Source organism: Pleurodeles waltl, unplaced genomic scaffold (genome assembly GCF_031143425.1).
Source record: "Pleurodeles waltl isolate 20211129_DDA unplaced genomic scaffold, aPleWal1.hap1.20221129 scaffold_91, whole genome shotgun sequence".
NCBI lineage: Eukaryota > Metazoa > Chordata > Amphibia > Caudata > Salamandridae > Pleurodeles > Pleurodeles waltl.
In genome coordinates this window covers 1,612,423-1,632,311 of record NW_027150403.1, presented here as the reverse complement: position 1 = coordinate 1,632,311, position 19,889 = coordinate 1,612,423, and the positions used below count along the sequence as shown (strand labels likewise).

General features: G+C 45.6%; 5 non-coding genes across 5 annotated transcripts; all 5 read right to left on the bottom strand.

Moving 5' to 3' along the window:
• Positions 1-1,205: 1,205 nt before the first annotated feature.
• Positions 1,206-1,278, bottom strand: TRNAV-CAC (transfer RNA valine (anticodon CAC)). The gene has a single exon. It is a non-coding gene; the product is annotated as a tRNA-Val (tRNA).
• A 9,196-nt stretch (positions 1,279-10,474) lies between these two features.
• Positions 10,475-10,547, bottom strand: TRNAV-CAC (transfer RNA valine (anticodon CAC)). The gene has a single exon. It is a non-coding gene; the product is annotated as a tRNA-Val (tRNA).
• A 388-nt stretch (positions 10,548-10,935) lies between these two features.
• TRNAS-AGA (transfer RNA serine (anticodon AGA)) lies at positions 10,936-11,007 on the bottom strand. The gene has a single exon. It is a non-coding gene; the product is annotated as a tRNA-Ser (tRNA).
• A 3,460-nt stretch (positions 11,008-14,467) lies between these two features.
• TRNAP-AGG (transfer RNA proline (anticodon AGG)) lies at positions 14,468-14,539 on the bottom strand. Its single transcript has one exon. It is a non-coding gene; the product is annotated as a tRNA-Pro (tRNA).
• Positions 14,540-18,013: 3,474 nt separating this feature from the next.
• On the bottom strand, positions 18,014-18,085 carry TRNAP-AGG (transfer RNA proline (anticodon AGG)). Its single transcript has one exon. It is a non-coding gene; the product is annotated as a tRNA-Pro (tRNA).
• Positions 18,086-19,889: the final 1,804 nt, after the last annotated feature.

Genomic DNA, 19,889 nt, shown 5'->3' with positions numbered 1-19,889 from the left:
AGCAAGGCAAGAGGTAGTCAAAATGCCCTGTGCCAGTGAGCTGAACTAGGGCACTGATGTGAAAAGCAGACCCTTTCTGGTAGTTGTAATCCGCTGCAAGTCCTGGACCCTTGCACCTTGGACTTCCCAACCAGAAGCACTGAAGGGCCTGCTAGCTCTTGAGCCAGAGGAGCATGCCTCTTGGATTCAAGCACACTTGCTCGATCAGGCGAGATTTATATTAGTGGCTCATACTGTAGGCCTGAAACACTCACCTGGGAGACGCAGGGTGGCTGATTTCCCGGAATGGCCCTTGATGGGGAAATCACCTCCTTTCCCCCGCCTCATTTCAGAATTGTTTGCTAGTCACAAGACAGTGTTCAGGGGTTCATGGGGACTGCCTACTCCCAGCTGCCTCTCTGTCTTCTTCATGTAAATTTCAAGTCACGAGGAGGCACCATTGCCAATATGCTCCGCCCACCTAACCAAGAAACCCAGTTTGAGCTTGTCTGCCTGTGTTGTTGCATGGGCAGAGTCTTCTTTGCCCAAAAGGTGGCAGGAGAGCCTCACTTCAAACAATAGAATCAACTGCTTAAGTAGAAACTAGCATGGTAGTTACTGTCATAAAGTGCAGCTCTAACAGAAGGTGTGACTGAGACGCCCCTTCCAGTAATACACGGAATTTTGATCGAGGGCCAAGCCGATGGGTTGGTGGATCTCTCCTCACATGCCACAGCAGCTTCCAAAGATAGTGGTGTGAGGAGCTGGCTCTGCAAGCAGAGCAAGATTTAAGGGAAGAAAATACACCTGTCAGAAGTGGGATTTGAACCCACGTCTCCATGAAGAGACCAGAAGGCTCAGCTTCACTGAAGATCAAGCTCTCTTGAGTCTGGCGCCTTAGACCACTCGGCCATCCTGACAGCCAAAACAGTGTGCAGGTCGGACTCTTCAGTCTGCACTTGTTGATGCTTCCGCTTGCAATGTTCCTATCAAAGTCACAGCTTTAAAGGCCCCACAATATAACATGGCCAAGAAAAAAAAAAAAAACAGAACAAGAAACAATGCACATGCACGACCACCGAGGGATGCAGATAACTTTTTAGCGTCCTGCAATAGTAAAGCACGTTTTACACAGGTCACAAGTTTTTAAAGGTCATTTCTGTCTAAGTGTGCATTGAGAGAGACTGAGGTTTTAGGGAGCAAACACAAAAGCTGCTGCTGCTAAGTGTTTCTGCCCGGTCTCGAACCGGGGGCCTTTCGCGTGTGAGGCAAACGTGATAACCACTACACTACAGAAACAAGCTTGCTGGCTTGACTGAAGGAGCACAGTTCCCCTCATATGTGTGCACGATTTACTCTATACTTGATCAGCAGTTGCTCGGAATGCGAGGGGTAAATGTGAAAATTGCAGCGGTGTCAGCCAGCATGCATACACTCAGACGTCCTGAAAAATCCCACAACTGCGGGCAGAGACAGACAAATATCTGATGCCTAAATGCCAGAAAGGAGAGCCTGTGAAATCATCACACAGGGCGCACTGAGAGCAAGCAGGAAGGAAGCCAAGGCATTGTAATAAATTTTTCGCCTGAGGCAAAAAATATGTTTTGCGCAACAATGCTTCAAGTGGAATGAGAAATGTTGAGGGGTTGTGTATTTTGAGCAGGATTTGATTGTTTTCCACTAAAATGGGCTCGTTTGGGATTTGAACCCAGGACCTCTCGCACGCTAAGCGAGAATCATACCCCTAGACCAACGAGCCTGGGAACAGAAACGCAACGGCTCCGACCCTGCTCGGAGGGTTGGTGACAGAGAGTGGGAGACTACATCCCAAAGCAAGAAACTGCACATGGTGTTCTCTTCTGCAGTACGACTAGAGTCATTTGCATGGTCTTCATCGAACATGACATAAAAAGCCTCTATCCTTTAGACATTTTGGCCCAGATTTACAAGAAAATGACTGAGCGCGACACTGTGCCAAATTTGCAAGCCCCACGCGCCGTCATTTTCAAAATGCAGGGAAGCGCCGTATTTAGTAGAATACAGCGCACCCCTCTGTTTCCCCCTGCGCCAGCTCTAAATTAGCTGCTGAGCACCAACGCAGCCGTTCTTGCACCATGGTACAAGGATGACTGCGTAGAGGGGGAAATTGTTTTTGTGCAGGAAGGGACACCTTCCTGCCCAAAAAAAAAATCTTCAATGGTGATTTGCTCTTACTTCTATGTGTGCTGCAGAATGCATCACACATAGAAAGAGCAAAAACAAGGAGAAATTAAAACATTTCTCCTCAGTGCGCCACTCTAACGACACCCCTGGGATGGCGTTGGATTTTGGCGCTGACGCAGATTTACGCCAACTCCTAAATCTGGAGCAGCATCAAAATGCTATGGTGTTGCTGTGGCACACTCCCAGCAACACCCATTGCACGCCCCTTCCAGGGAAAGCGCTGCGTGCAAAGGGGCCGTATTTACAAGGTGGTGTTAAGCCACAAAAAGTGGCTGAACGCCATCTTGTAAATACCGCACAGAGCATAGTGCCACCGGGGCGTCACTAAAAGTGATGCTCCGGTGGCAATAGGGCCTTGTAAGTCTGGCACTTTATTTGCTCAAGGTGTGTGTTCTTGGTGAGGGCAGGAAAGCTATTTTCGCTCTCGTACCTTCCTTCCTTGGCTGGCTTGAATGCTGTAGGCTCAGGCTTCATTGCAAAGGTCAAACAGTGAGCAACTGACTGCCGTAAGCTGGCGCAACTCCTCTTGGTGAGCTGTGACAGATGCCCCAGGAGCGTAGTACCTCACGATGGTGAGGGATAGACACAGTCTCTTTTATCTCAGCTTGCCTGTCAGGTGAGGCAGGAAATGCAAATACTGTGAAAAATCCAGCGACTCGAACCAGGGACCTTTCGCATGAGAGGTGCGCATGATAACCACTACACTACACAAACAGACACACTTGCCGGCTTGCTTCATGTGGCTATGCATTGTACTGGAACCAACACACTATGGAAACAGACACACCTGCTTGCTTTATGTGGCTATGCATTGGACTGGGATGCAAGGATGAGGGCCAATGTTCATGACGCTCAAAGCTGAGCCTTCCGGAACACGATCTCTTCCCTTGGAAGAAAGGAACTGGGATCACTTTCATTCCAAGAGGTGATTTCAGAACTGGACCCGAAATTACCATGGAGAAGCACTGTGCATTTAATGTTCCTACGAGCACTGCTGCTCCAGCACAGAAAAGCAGTTGCAAAGAAATCTCGCATACCTTCATGATGCTGAACCGTCTCGACGCCAGTATAAAGCATGTATTGCATTGCAACATGACATCTTACAAGAGTGAAAAGCAGAAATACTCCTGTTTAAAACACAGACTGAACCTATAAAGGTAGGGGTTTGTCTGGGATGTGAACCGAGGTCCTCTCACACCCGAAGCGAGAATCATACCCCTATACCAACTAGACTGCCGCTGCATAGTCGTTTGAAACATCTTCTGAAGCGTCTTTCAGAAAAGCAGGGCCATTTGGAGGCTCTCTCTCTAAGCGTGCCATAGCAATTGATGTTTTCTGTCAAGGATTTTTTGTTTGTCTCTAGCAAGGCAAGAGGTAGTCAAAATGCCCTGTGCCAGTGAGCTGAACTAGGGCACTGATGTGAAAAGCAGACCCTTTCTGGTAGTAGTAACCCGCTGCAAGTCATGGACCCTTGCACCTTAGACTTCCCAACCAGAAGCACTGAAGGGCCTGCTAGCTCTTGAGCCAGAGGAGCATGCTGATATGAAGACACTTCAATCAAATTCCTTTTACTTCAGTCTTTATTCTTTCATCTCTACTGCCTCAGCAACAGTTCTCCACACAGCTGCTCTTCTAGCTCCTCAACGTTCTACTGTCAACTCCAGCCCAATAACTGTCGGACTCTACCATTCTAAGGGGAAGGGGAGGTGGAACATACTACTTCTATCGGTGTAAATATTAAACTCCTATTAGGATAAACTTATTTATATAGAACAATATATATATAGCTTATTTAATTAAAACTGCGATACAACACATCTTCCCTTCTAACAAAACTAGAAATAGTACAGTCATCTGCTATCATTAATTACAGTTCATTATACTCAAGTAGTAATTTCGTAATCTTTATGCCAAACAGGAGGTTTAATTTGTCGGCTATATGTTCTTTTCTCATAACCTCCTTCATTGCGATTGTGTGGAACTTCCTGACTTCCTCCCACTTCCTCAGGATTGCTTCCAGTCTTTTCTACACCCGGTGGCTGTTTGACGATCCTATCCATGCTCCAACACTGTCCATTCTCCAATACAACTACATTTCTTTTTACTTTGGCAATATTGAATGGGCCCATAAACTTGGTGTCTCTCACATTTGACCTCATTCCCTTCAATTGATTTTTAACATACACTCTGTCCCCTACCACCCACTGTTGTTGTTTCGTACCATGTTTCTTATCATACATTGTTCTGTATTTATCTTGGTGCAGAGATAATTTAAGTTTGATATGAGGGTTTGCAGGTTCACTCTTCTCTCCTCCACCTAACCATGAGGGAAAGAATTTAGTGCTTGGTTTTCTGCCTTTTAACGCAGAAAACGGGGAAACTTTAGTGATTAAATTTGGAGTTGTATGGTATGCCCATAACCTGTCTCTGATAGCATTTTCCACACTCAAATGATTAACACTAGCTAACTGTATGCATTCCTTGATCATACGATTGGTTCTCTCAATCAGACCATTTGCCCTTGGGCAATACAAAGCTGTAGTGAGGTGATTTATACTGAGAGATGCAAGGAAGTCTTTCATTGCTAAAGAAGTCAACTGAACCCCATTATCAGTAATAAGGGTAGCTGGTATGCCCTCAACAGCAAACACATCCTTGAGGAAATTTATCACCGATTCAGTTGTGATTTGGTTAACTAATTTTGCATTTATCCAATGAGAGTGGTAGTCAATTAATACTAAGGCAAAGCGTTTGACTACTCCTGTCATGTTGATTTGCCCAATGATATCTAATGCCAGTTTGGACCAAGGCTTGTCAGGTATGGACACAGGAGAAATTGGGGTTTTACGAATCAATTTCGTTTTATCACTGCGTGCACATATGGTGCAATCTTTGACTTCTGTTTCAGTCATGGAGTCCATATTAGGGAACCAGTACCGGTCCCTAATATGTGATTTTGTTAGGCTTCTGCCCAGATGGCCCTCATGAGCCAGCCTAATGATTTTGTGTCTTAAACTTGCAGGAGGTATTATTTTATCATTCCTAAATACACAATTTCCTATTTCATTTATTTTGTATCTCACCTCCCAGTAGCTTTTAATAACTTCATCCAGATCCTTCCTGGATTCAGGCCATCCTTCCTTGGCTCTCAGTTTTAGCAAGGATAGAGATTCATCTTTTTGACATGCTGAATTCCATTCATTTTCATTGATAGAAGATGTAGAAACTACCAATATAGGATATTCTGGAGTATCAAAGTCTTCTACTACATCCAATGGAACTCTAGACAGAAAACCCGCAGCCAAATTTCTATTGCCAGGGAGGTACTCAACCTTGAAACACAAGCTTTCAAGGCCCAAGGTCCACCTCGCAATCCTTGGAGTGCTGTTGTAAAATCCCTTAGTGGAGAATACATAAACTAAAGGTTTGTGATCTGTGCGTATGGTAAATTGTGTACCCCAAAGAAAAAATTTAAAATGTTTAACAGCCCAGAAACATGCCAGGGCCTCTCTTTCAATGACTGAGTAATTGGATTCAGCTTTGCTTAGAGCCCTTGATGCAAAAGCCACAATCCTCTCTTTGCCATCAATGACTTGTGATAGTGTAGCCCCCAAACCCAATTTACTGGCATCTGTGGTGAGAATAGTTTTCCTTTCATGATTAAAATTACAAAGATATGGTGCTGTTAAAATGGCCTGTTTAATCTTTTCAAATGCATAATCATGACATTCCCTCCATTTATAAGGTATGTGACTCTTAAGTAACTCTCTGAGATCATATGATGTCTCTGAGAAGTTTTTGACATATTTGGCCATATATTCAGTGAGACCCAGAAATGACTTAAGTTCATCCTTATTTTTGGGCGCCTTTGCTTTTTTAACTGCCTCTACCAGGGAAGTTTTAGGTTTAAAACCATCTCTCGATATTGTATACCCTAGATAATCTACAGAACTCACACCAATCTGCCATTTTTCCTTCTTTAACGTTAAGCCTGCTGTTTTCAGTATATTCAGAACCCTCCTCAGGTTTGTGTTGTGTTCCTCAACTGTCGCCCCATAAATTAAAATGTCGTCCTGGAAACACAAAGTTTTAGGAGTGTCTCCTAAAATATGCTGCATGATTTTCTGAAACACTGCAGCAGCCGACGCCAGCCCGAACGGCATCCTATTGAACATAAAGGAACCCATAGGGGTGGTAAATGCGGTAAGCCACTTAGAATCTGGGTGAAGTTCTACTTGATGATATGCACTGGAAAGATCCAGCACCGAGAAACATACTGCATCTCCCATGGTACTTAAAATCTCATGGATTATAGGAAGAGGGTGTCTTTCTACCCAAATATTCCTATTCAGGTCTCTTAAATCAATACATACCCTGATGTCTTTTGAATTACCTTTCCTAGCAATCACAATGGGGGATAACCATTCAGAGCTGTCAATAGGTTGAATTATGCCTTGAGATTGCATTCTGTCAAGTTCCTCCTTGAGCGCCTGTTTCAGTAAATGGGGTATCGGTCTGGTTTTGTGTACGGCAGGCTTTGATTGGGGTTTCAACTTGATTTTGTGCTGAAATCCTGCTAGTAAACTCAATTTTCCACTAAAAACTTCTGGGAATTCATGAAAAATTTGTTCTTTTGAGTTGGGTTTGTCAATGATCAAAACTTGTTCTGGATTGTTTCGATCCAACTTAATTCCCAACTCCTTCTGATGCTGCCAGCCCAAAAGACTCGATCCCTCCTTTACAACATAAACCTTCCCCACAGTGGATCGACCCTTGAATGAAATAAGTGCTCTGAACATTCCTTTAAGAGGAATAGGGTCCTGGTTGTAACCTTTGGGGTTAATATCTGGTTCCGTTAAGCTGGTCACAATTCCATCATCAATTTTGTCAAGGTTCACAGCATTAATAATCGTAAAAGGGGAACATGAGTCAGCAAAGACCTTAACCGGGTTGCCATCAATGAAAATTTCACATTCTGGATACTGAAAAGGAGTTACTTCTTTATCATTCACCTGTAATATAATTTTTTTAACTTCTTGATGATTTCCTTCTACATTCTTGCCATCATATAGTCTTTCTGGTCTTGACATATCCCTACACACTCTAGCAAAATGCCCTTTTTTGTTACATTTCCTACAAATGGCTGTTCTTGCTTGGCAACCAGTTGAATTCGCTAAATGGTTGCTGCTTCCGCAACGAAAACATTTTAGATTAGGATTTACAATCTTGTTTTTTTGAGGTATTTTATCTACGCCTCTAATTTTGAGAATGTTGTCTTCTTCTATGTTACCTTTGATTTCTGTGACCTGATCTGGAGCAGATGGACATCTAATTTCCTGTAAGCATATAGCAGTATGCTCAATGGATTTAGCAATTTCAATTGCTTCATGTAAGTCAGGTTGCTTTTGTAATAGCTTCTCTTGAATTTTTATATTACTGGTGCAACAAACTAATTGATCTTGAATGAGTGATTCATTAAGCTCCCCAAAATTGCATAAAGTACTTAATCCTCTCAAAGCAGCAATATAGTTGGTTATACTTTCTTTCTTACTTTGATTGCGAGAAAAAAATTTATGATGTTCTAAAACAACATTTATTCTGTCTCCAAATTGTTTTTCTAATTTCATGTATGTGGTGACATATTCATCCCGCACCTGATCTTCTGGAATATTAGGTTCAGGCAAGGATTCGTAAATTTTACTACCATGTGTTCCTAAATTGTGTAATAAAATATGCTGTTTTCTAACTGGATTAAATCTGTCACCCCCAATGGCAATTAAATATGATTCAAATATTTTGAACCATTCTTTCCATGGAGAACTAGGTTCTCCAACTTCATTTAAAAACGGAACAGGTTGGGACATACCTGCAGCAGCCATCATGAGTACAGATTCCCAGGTAAATAGGGTAAGTCAAATGCAATTCACCTTAACACTAACTAAATACACTATAAAATATTATTGAAGTAACAGTTATGCAGTTATCATCAGTACAGATTCACAGATAAATAGGGTAATTCCAAGGTAAATCCCCTTATCAATAATTAAATACACATAGAAACTATTGAAATAACAGTAGAGAACAACCAAAATGTAAAGAGTAGGTTTTTTGTAGCAAAATTAGAGGAAAGAGCTCAAGCAACACACTTCCCACCATGCACCTCAAAAATGAAGAGAGCTGTGCCTGTCAGCGTTTCATTACAGGCTCCCAGAATGTACCCAGAAAGTGATTGTGAGCGCTTGAAAACGAAGTTCCAGTCAGATTTTCTTTGAATGCACTTCAGATTTCTGGGTTTCAGGTAACCAAGATTTATTTAAAATGTTTTGGTGCACTGCCAGCAATAGAAATGTGAGGATACTCGTTCCACAGTTTACCGCACCTTCCACGTTACCATATTGGTCTGTATTCGTCTTCCTTTCTGGTCCGAAATGCAGCTTGTAATGTAATTAATTCTGTCTTAAATGCCAGTTCTAAAATCTTTAAGGCAACAGGAAAACAGCCTTTAATTTAATTATATTGTTGTGCTGCCAGGACATAAAACATATTTTTATATTTTCTTTCCTCTGTGAAATGCCACTTGAAAAATTACAGCCTGGAATACTTTTCTTGTTTTGTGTCAGCGCTTAGATGAAATACTGGTTAAAAGCTGGATTGAATTTCAATGCTTCCGTTTCCTATCCTAAAAACGTTTTCACTTTGTTATTTCAGTGTTCTCTGTCAGCGCAAAGTGAAATGAAATTTTAAAAAATGGATTGAATTGGAGTAAGTAGTGTCCTGGTTCCGAAAGTTAAAGTAAGGCACAGGAAGCGCTAAGTATAGAAATGGCACGCTTATGTTCAGCGTAGAGTATTCTTTAAAGTAATAACAGTACCTTAAGATAATTAAAGTTGCTGAAGGGTTATCCAAAAGGGGTAGAGATGAGAGTGCCCCCTTCCGCACGTAACTCGTCGCCAGTGATATAAAGACACTTCAATCAAATTCCTTTTACTTCAGTCTTTATTCTTTCATCTCTACCTCCTCAGCAACAGTTCTCCACACAGCTGCTCTTCTAGCTCCTCAACGTTCTACTGTCAACTCCAGCCCAATAACTGTCGGACTCTACCATTCTAAGGGGAAGGGGAGGTGGAACATACTACTTCTATCGGTGTAAATATTAAACTCCTATTAGGATAAACTTATTTATATAGAACAATATATATATAGCTTATTTAATAAAAACTGCGATACAACACATGCCTCTTGGATTCAAGCACACTTGCTCGATCAGCGCTCGATCAGGCGAGATTTATATTAGTGGCTCATAGGCCTGAAACACTCACCTGGGAGACGCAGGGTGGCTGATTTCCCGGAATGGCCCTTGATGGGGAAATCACCTCCTTTCCCCCGCCTCATTTCAGAATTGTGTGCTAGTCGCAAGACAGTGTTCAGGGGTTCATGGGTACTGCCTACTCCCAGCTGCCTCTCTGTCTTCTTCATGTAAATTGCAAGTCACGAGGAGGCACCATTGCCAATATGCTCCGCCCACCTAACCAAGAAACCCAGTTTGAGCTTGTCTACCTGTGTTGTTGCAGGGGCAGTGTCTTCTTTGCCCAAAAGGTGGCAGGAGAGCCTCACTTCAAACGATAGAATCAACTGCTTAAGTAGAAACCAGCATGGTAGTTACTGTCATAAAGTGCAGCTCTAACAGAAGGTGTGCCTGAGACGCCCCTTCCAGTAATACACAGAATTTTGATTGAGGGCCCAGCCGATGGGTTGGTGGATTTCTCCTCACATGCCACAGCAGCTTCCAAAGATAGTGGTGTGAGGAGCTGGCTCTGCAAGCAGAGCAAGATTTAAGGGAAGAAAATACACCTGTCAGAAGTGGGATTTGAACCCACGCCTCCATGAAAAGACCAGAATGCTCAGCTTCACTGAAGATCAAGGTCTCTTGAGTCTGGCGCCTTAGACCACTCGGCTATCCTGACAGCCCAAACAATGTGCAGGTCGGACTCTTCAGTCTGCACTTGTTGATGCTGCCGCTTGCAATGTTCCTATCAAAGTCACAGCTTTAAAGGCCCCACAATATAACATGGCCAAGAAAAAAAAAAAAAAAACAGAACAAGAAACAATGCACATGCACGACCACCGAGGGATGCAGATAACTTTTTAGCGTCCTGCAATAGTAAAGCACGTTTTACACAGGTCACAAGTTTTTAAAGGTCATTTCTGTCTAAGTGTGCATTGAGAGAGACTGAGGTTTTAGGGAGCAAACACAAAAGCTGCTGCTGCCAAGTGTTTCTGCCCGGTCTCGATCCGGGGACCTTTCGCGTGTGAGGCAAACGTGATAACCACTACACTACAGAAACAAGCTTGCTGGCTTGACTGAAGGAGCACAGTTCCCCTCATATGTTTGCACGATTTCCTCTATACTTGATCAGCAGTTGCTCGGAATGCGAGGGGTAAGTGTGAAAATTGCAGAGGTGTCAGCCAGCATGCATACACTCAGACGTCCTGAAAAATCCCACAGCTGCGGGCAGAGACAGACAAATATCTGATGCCTAAATGCCAGGAACGAGAGCCTGTGAAATCATCACACAGGGCGCACTGAGAGCAAGCAGGAAGGAAGCCAAGGCATTGTAATCCATTTTTCACCTGAGGCAAAAAATATGTTTTGCGCAACAATGCTTCGAGTGGAATGAGAAATGTTGAGGGGTTGTGTATTTTGAGCAGGATTTGATTGTTTTCCGCTAAAATGGGCTCGTCCGGGATTTGAACCCGGGACCTCTCGCACTCTAAGCGAGAATCATACCCCTAGACCAACGAGCCTGGGCACAGAAACGCAACGGCTCCGACCCTGCTCGGAGGATTGGTGACAGAGAGTGGGAGACTACATCCCAAAGCAAGAAACTGCACATGGTGCTCTCTTCTGCAGTACGACTAGAGTCATTTGCATGGTCTTCATCGAACATGACATAAAAAGCCTCTATCCTTTAGACATTTTGGCCTAGATTTACAAGAAAATGACTGAGCGCGACGCTGTGCCAAATTTGCAAGCCCCACGCGCCGTCATTTTCAAAATGCAGGGAAGCGCCGTATTTAGTAGAATACAGCGCACCCCTGTGCTTCCCCCTGCTCCAGCTCTAAATTAGCTGCTGAGCGCCAACGCAGCCGTTCTTGCACCATGGTACAAGGATGACTGCATTGAGGGGGAAATTGTTTTTGTGCAGGAAGGGACACCTTCCTTCCCCCCCAAAAAATCTTTAATTGTGATTTGCTCTTACTTCTATGTGTGCTGCAGAATGCATCACACATAGAAAGAGCAAAAACAAGGAGAAATGAAAACATTTCTCCTCAGTGCGCCACTCTAACGACACCCCTGGGATGGCGTTGGATTTTGGCGCTGACGCAGATTTACGCCAACTCCTAAATCTGGAGCAGCATCAAAATGCTATGGTGTTGCTGTGGCACACTCCCAGCAACACCCATTGCACGCCCCTTCCAGGGAACGCGCTGCGTGCTAAGGGGCCATATTTACAAGGTGGTGTTAAGCCACAAAAAGTGGCTGAACGCCATCTTGTAAATACCGCGCAGTGCATAGTGCCACCGGGGCGTCACTAAAAGTGATGCTCCGGTGGCGATAGGGCCTTGTAAGTCTGGCACTTTATTTGCTCAAGGTGTTTGTTCTTGGTGAGGGCAGGAAAGCTATTTTCGCTCTCGTACCTTCCTTCCTTGGCTGGTTTGAAAGCTGTAGGCTCAGGTCAAACAGTGAGCAACTGACTGCCGTAAGCTGGCGCAACTCCTCTTGGTGAGCTGTGACAGATGCCCCAGGAGCGTAGTACCTCACGATGGTGAGGGTTAGACACAGTCTCTTTTATCTCAGCTTGCCTGTCAGGTGAGGCAGGAAATGCAAATACTGTGAAAAAGCCCAGCGACTCGAACCAGGGACCTTTCACATGTGAGGTGCACATGATAACCACTACACTACACAAACAGACACACTTGCTGGCTTGCTTCATGTGGCTATGCATTGTACTGGAACCACCACTATGGAAACAGACACACCTGCTTTCTTTATGTGGCTATGCATTGGACTGGGATGCAAGGATGAGGGCCAATGTTCATGACGCTCAAAGCTGAGCCTTCCGGAACACGATCTCTTCCCTTGGAAGAAAGGAACTGGGATCACTTTCATTCCAAGAGGTGATTTCAGAACTGGACCCGAAATTACCATGGAGAAGCACTGTGCATTTAATGTTCCTACGAGCACTGCTGCTCCAGCACAGAAAAGCAGTTGCAAAGAAATCTCGCATACCTTCATGATGCTGAACCGTCTCGATGCAAGTATAAAGCATGTATTGCATTGCAACATGACATCTTACAAGAGTGAAAAGCAGAAATACTCCTGTTTAAAACACAGACTGAACCTATAAAGGTAGGGGTTTGTCTGGTATTTGAACCGAGGTCCTCTCACACCCGAAGCGAGAATCATACCCCTATACCAACAAGTCTGCCGCTGCATAGTCATTTGAAACATCTTCTGAAGCGTCTTTCAGAAAAGCAGGGCCACTTGGAGGCTCTCTCTCTAAGCGTGCCATAGCAATTGATGTTTTCTGTCAAGGATTTTTTGTTTGTCTCTAGCAAGGCAAGAGGTAGTCAAAATGCCCTGTGCCAGTGAGCTGAACTAGGGCACTGATGTGAAAAGCAGACCCTTTCTGGTAGTTGTAACCCGCTGCAAGTCATGGACCCTTGCACCTTAGACTTCCCAACCAGAAGCACTGAAGGGCCTGCTAGCTCTTGAGCCAGAGGAGCATGCCTCTTGGATTCAAGCACACTTGCTCGATCAGCGCTCGATGAGGCGAGATTCATATTAGTGGCTCATAGGCCTGAAACACTCACCTGGGAGACGCAGGGTGGCTGATTTCCCAGAATGGCCCTTGATGGGGAAATCACCTCCTTTCCCCCGCCTCATTTCAGAATTGTTTGCTAGTCGCAAGACAGTGTTCAGGGGTTCATGGGTACTGCCTACTCCCAGCTGCCTCTCTGTCTTCTTCATGTAAATTGCAAGTCACGAGGAGGCACCATTGCCAATATGCTCCGCCCACCTAACCAAGAAACCCAGTTTGAGCTTGTCTGCCTGTGTTGTTGCAGGGGCAGTGTCTTCTTTGCCCAAAAGGTGGCAGGAGAGCCTCACTTCAAACGATAGAATCAACTGCTTAAGTAGAAACCAGCATGGTAGTTACTGTCATAAAGTGCAGCTCTAACAGAAGGTGTGCCGGAGACGCCCCTTCCAGTAATACACGGAATTTTGATTGAGGGCCCAGCCGATGGGTTGGTGGATTTCTCCTCACATAACACAGCAGATTCCAAAGATAGTGGTGTGAGGAGCTGGCTCTGCAAGCAGAGCAAGATTTAAGGGAAGAAAACACACCTGTCAGAAGTGGGATTTGAACCCACGCCTCCATGAAGATACCAGAAGGCTCAGCTTCACTGAAGATCAAGCTCTCTTGAGTCTGGCGCCTAAGACCACTCGGCTATCCTGACAGCCAAGACAGGGTGCAGGTCAGACTCTTCAGTCTGCACTTGTTGATGCTGCCGCTTGCAATGTTCCTATCAAAGTCACAGCTTTAAAGGCCCCACAATATAACATGGCCAAGAAAAAAAAAAAAAAAACAGAACAAGAAACAATGCACATGCACGACCACCGAGGGATGCAGATAACTTTTTAGCGTCCTGCAATAGTAAAGCACGTTTTACACAGGTCACAAGTTTTTAAAGGTCATTTCTGTCTAAGTGTGCATTGAGAGAGACTGAGGTTTTAGGGAGCAAACACAAAAGCTGCTGCTGCCAAGTGTTTCTGCCCGGTCTCGAACCGGGGACCTTTCGCGTGTGAGGCGAAACAAGCTTGCTGGCTTGACTGAAGGAGCACAGTTCCCCTCATATGTTTGCACGATTTCCTCTATACTTGATCAGCAGTTGCTCGGAATGCGAGGGGTAAGTGTGAAAATTGCAGCGGTGTCAGCCAGCATGCATACACTCAGACTTCCTGAAAAATCCCACAGCTGCGGGCAGAGACAGACAAATATTTGATGCCTAAATGCCAGGAACGAGAGCCTGTGAAATCATCACACAGGGCGCACTGAGAGCAAGCAGGAAGGAAGCCAAGGCATTGTAATCCATTTTTCGCCTGAGGCAAAAAATATGTTTTGCGCAACAATGCTTCGAGTGGAATAAGAAATGTTGAGGGGGTGTGTATTTTGAGCAGGATTTGATTGTTTTCCGCTAAAACGGGCTCGTCCGGGATTTGAACCCTGGACCTCTCGCACCCTAAGCGAGAATCATACCGCTAGACCAACGAGCCTGGGCACAAAAATTCAACGGCTCCGACCCTGCTCGGAGGGTTGGTGGCAGAGAGTGGGAGACTACATCCCAAAGCAAGAAACTGCACATGGTGCTCTCTTCTGCAGTACGACTAGAGTCATTTGCATGGTCTTCATCGAACATGACATAAAAAGCCTCTATCCTTTAGACATTTTGGCCCAGATTTACAAGAAAATGACTGAGCGCGACGCTGTGCCAAATTTGCAAGCCCCACGCGCCGTCATTTTCAAAATGCAGGGAAGCGCCGTATTTAGTAGAATACAGCGCACCCCTGTGCTTCCCCCTGCGCCAGCTCTAAATTAGCTGCTGAGCGCCAACGCAGCCGTTCTTGCACCATGGTACAAGGATGACTGCATTGAGGGGGAAATTGTTTTTGTGCAGGAAGGGACACCTTCCTGCCCAAAAAAAAATCTTCAATGGTGATTTGCTCTTACTTCTATGTGTGCTGCAGAATGCATCACACATAGAAAGAGCAAAAACAAGGAGAAATGAAAACATTTCTCCTCAGTGCGCCACTCTAACGACACCCCTGGGATGGCGTTGGATTTTGGCGCTGACGCAGATTTACGCCAATTCCTAAATCTGGAGCAGCATCAAAATGCTATGGTGTTGCTGTGGCACACTCCCAGCAACACCCATTGCACGCCCCTTCCAGGGAACGAGCTGCGTGCTAAGGGGCCGTATTTACAAGGTGGTGTTAAGCCACAAAAAGTGGCTGAACGCCATCTTGTAAAGAACGCGCAGTGCATAGTGCCCCGGGGCGTCACTAAAAGTGATGCTCCGGTGGCGATAGGGCCTTGTAAGTCTGGCACATTATTTGCTCAAGGTGTGTGTTCTTGGTGAGGGCAGGAAAGCTATTTTCGCTCTCGTACCTTCCTTCCTTCGATGGCTTGAATCCTGTAGGCTCAGGTTTCATTGCAAAGGTCAAACAGTGAGCAACTGACTGCCGAAAGCTGGCGCAACTCCTCTTGGTGAGCTGTGACAGATGCCCCAGGAGCGTAGTACCTCACTATGGTGAGGGATAGACACAGTCTCTTTTATCTCAGCTTGCCTGTCAGGTGAGGCAGGAAATGCAAATACTGTGAAAAAGCCCAGCGACTCGAACGAGGGACCTTTCGCATGTGAGGTGCGCATGATAACCACTACCCTACACAAACAGGCACACTTGCTGGCTTGCTTCATGTGGCTATGCTTTGTACTGGAACCACCACACTATGGAAACAGACACACCTGCTTGCTTTATGTGGCTATGCATTGGACTGGGATGCAAGGATGAGGGCCAATGTTCATGATGCTCAAAGCTGAGCCTTCCGGAACACAATCTCTTCCCTTGGAAGAAAGGAACTGGGATCACTTTCATTCCAAGAGGTGATTTCAGAACTGGACCCGAAATTACCATGGAGAAGCACTGTGCATTTAATGTTCCTACGAGCACTGCTGCTCCAGCACAGAAAAGCAGTTGCAAAGAAATCTCGCATACCTTCATGATGCTGAACCGTCTCGACGCAGGTATAAAGCATGTATTGCATTGCAACATGACATCTTACAAGAGTGAAAAGCAGAAATACTCCTGTTTAAAACACAGACTGAACCTATAAAGGTAGGGGTTTGCCTGGGATTTGAACCGAGGTCCTCTCACACCCGAAGCAAGAATCATACCCCTATACCAACTAGACTGCCGCTGCATAGTCATTTGAAACATCTTCTGAAGCGTCTTTCAGAAAAGCAGGGCCACTTGGAGGCTCTCTCTCTAAGCGTGCCATAGCAATTGATGTTTTCTGTCAAGGATTTTTTGTTTGTCTCTAGCAAGGCAAGAGGTAGTCAAAATGCCCTGTGCCAGTGAGCTGAACTAGGGCACTGATGTGAAAAGCAGACCCTTTCTGGTAGTTGTAACCCGCTGCAAGTCATGGACCCTTGCACCTTAGACTTCCCAACCAGAAGCACTGAAGGGCCTGCTAGCTCTTGAGCCAGAGGAGCATGCCTCTTGGATTCAAGCACACTTGCTCGATCAGCGCTCGATGAGGCGAGATTCATATTAGTGGCTCATAGGCCTGAAACACTCACCTGGGAGACGCAGGGTGGCTGATTTCCCAGAATGGCCCTTGATGGGGAAATCACCTCCTTTCCCCCGCCTCATTTCAGAATTGTTTGCTAGTCGCAAGACAGTGTTCAGGGGTTCATGGGTACTGCCTACTCCCAGCTGCCTCTCTGTCTTCTTCATGTAAATTGCAAGTCACGAGGAGGCACCATTGCCAATATGCTCCGCCCACCTAACCAAGAAACCCAGTTTGAGCTTGTCTGCCTGTGTTGTTGCAGGGGCAGTGTCTTCTTTGCCCAAAAGGTGGCAGGAGAGCCTCACTTCAAACGATAGAATCAACTGCTTAAGTAGAAACCAGCATGGTAGTTACTGTCATAAAGTGCAGCTCTAACAGAAGGTGTGCCGGAGACGCCCCTTCCAGTAATACACGGAATTTTGATTGAGGGCCCAGCCGATGGGTTGGTGGATTTCTCCTCACATAACACAGCAGATTCCAAAGATAGTGGTGTGAGGAGCTGGCTCTGCAAGCAGAGCAAGATTTAAGGGAAGAAAATACACCTGTCAGAAGTGGGATTTGAACCCACGCCTCCATGAAGATACCAGAAGGCTCAGCTTCACTGAAGATCAAGCTCTCTTGAGTCTGGCGCCTAAGACCACTCGGCTATCCTGACAGCCAAGACAGGGTGCAGGTCAGACTCTTCAGTCTGCACTTGTTGATGCTGCCGCTTGCAATGTTCCTATCAAAGTCACAGCTTTAAAGGCCCCACAATATAACATGGCCAAGAAAAAAAAAAAAAAAACAGAACAAGAAACAATGCACATGCACGACCACCGAGGGATGCAGATAACTTTTTAGCGTCCTGCAATAGTAAAGCACGTTTTACACAGGTCACAAGTTTTTAAAGGTCATTTCTGTCTAAGTGTGCATTGAGAGAGACTGAGGTTTTAGGGAGCAAACACAAAAGCTGCTGCTGCCAAGTGTTTCTGCCCGGTCTCGAACCGGGGACCTTTCGCGTGTGAGGCGAAACAAGCTTGCTGGCTTGACTGAAGGAGCACAGTTCCCCTCATATGTTTGCACGATTTCCTCTATACTTGATCAGCAGTTGCTCGGAATGCGAGGGGTAAGTGTGAAAATTGCAGCGGTGTCAGCCAGCATGCATACACTCAGACGTCCTGAAAAATCCCACAGCTGCGGGCAGAGACAGACAAATATTTGATGCCTAAATGCCAGGAACGAGAGCCTGTGAAATCATCACACAGGGCGCACTGAGAGCAAGCAGGAAGGAAGCCAAGGCATTGTAATCCATTTTTCGCCTGAGGCAAAAAATATGTTTTGCGCAACAATGCTTCGAGTGGAATAAGAAATGTTGAGGGGGTGTGTATTTTGAGCAGGATTTGATTGTTTTCCGCTAAAACGGGCTCGTCCGGGATTTGAACCCTGGACCTCTCGCACCCTAAGCGAGAATCATACCGCTAGACCAACGAGCCTGGGCACAAAAATTCAACGGCTCCGACCCTGCTCGGAGGGTTGGTGGCAGAGAGTGGGAGACTACATCCCAAAGCAAGAAACTGCACATGGTGCTCTCTTCTGCAGTACGACTAGAGTCAATTGCATGGTCTTCATCGAACATGACATAAAAAGCCTCTATCCTTTAGACATTTTGGCCCAGATTTACAAGAAAATGACTGAGCGCGACGCTGTGCCAAATTTGCAAGCCCCACGCGCCGTCATTTTCAAAATGCAGGGAAGCGCCGTATTTAGTAGAATACAGCGCACCCCTGTGCTTCCCCCTGCGCCAGCTCTAAATTAGCTGCTGAGCGCCAACGCAGCCGTTCTTGCACCATGGTACAAGGATGACTGCATTGAGGGGGAAATTGTTTTTGTGCAGGAAGGGACACCTTCCTGCCCAAAAAAAAAATCTTCAATGGTGATTTGCTCTTACTTCTATGTGTGCTGCAGAATGCATCACACATAGAAAGAGCAAAAACAAGGAGAAATGAAAACATTTCTCCTCAGTGCGCCACTCTAACGACACCCCTGGGATGGCGTTGGATTTTGGCGCTGACGCAGATTTACGCCAATTCCTAAATCTGGAGCAGCATCAAAATGCTATGGTGTTGCTGTGGCACACTCCCAGCAACACCCATTGCACGCCCCTTCCAGGGAACGAGCTGCGTGCTAAGGGGCCGTATTTACAAGGTGGTGTTAAGCCACAAAAAGTGGCTGAACGCCATCTTGTAAAGAACGCGCAGTGCATAGTGCCCCGGGGCGTCACTAAAAGTGATGCTCCGGTGGCGATAGGGCCTTGTAAGTCTGGCACATTATTTGCTCAAGGTGTGTGTTCTTGGTGAGGGCAGGAAAGCTATTTTCGCTCTCGTACCTTCCTTCCTTCGATGGCTTGAATCCTGTAGGCTCAGGTTTCATTGCAAAGGTCAAACAGTGAGCAACTGACTGCCGAAAGCTGGCGCAACTCCTCTTGGTGAGCTGTGACAGATGCCCCAGGAGCGTAGTACCTCACTATGGTGAGGGATAGACACAGTCTCTTTTATCTCAGCTTGCCTGTCAGGTGAGGCAGGAAATGCAAATACTGTGAAAAAGCCCAGCGACTCGAACGAGGGACCTTTCGCATGTGAGGTGCGCATGATAACCACTACCCTACACAAACAGGCACACTTGCTGGCTTGCTTCATGTGGCTATGCATTGTACTGGAACCACCACACTATGGAAACAGACACACCTGCTTGCTTTATGTGGCTATGCATTGGACTGGGATGCAAGGATGAGGGCCAATGTTCATGATGCTCAAAGCTGAGCCTTCCGGAACACAATCTCTTCCCTTGGAAGAAAGGAACTGGGATCACTTTCATTCCAAGAGGTGATTTCAGAACTGGACCCGAAATTACCATGGAGAAGCACTGTGCATTTAATGTTCCTACGAGCACTGCTGCTCCCGCACAGAAAAGCAGTTGCAAAGAAATCTCGCATACCTTCATGATGCTGAACCGTCTCGACGCAGGTATAAAGCATGTATTGCATTGCAACATGACATCTTACAAGAGTGAAAAGCAGAAATACTCCTGTTTAAAACACAGACTGAACCTATAAAGGTAGGGGTTTGCCTGGGATTTGAACCGAGGTCCTCTCACACCCGAAGCGAGAATCATACCCCTATACCAACTAGACTGCCGCTGCATAGTCATTTGAAACATCTTCTGAAGCGTCTTTCAGAAAAGCAGGGCCATTTGGAAGCTCTCTCTCTAAGCGTGCCATAGCAATTGATGTTTTCTGTC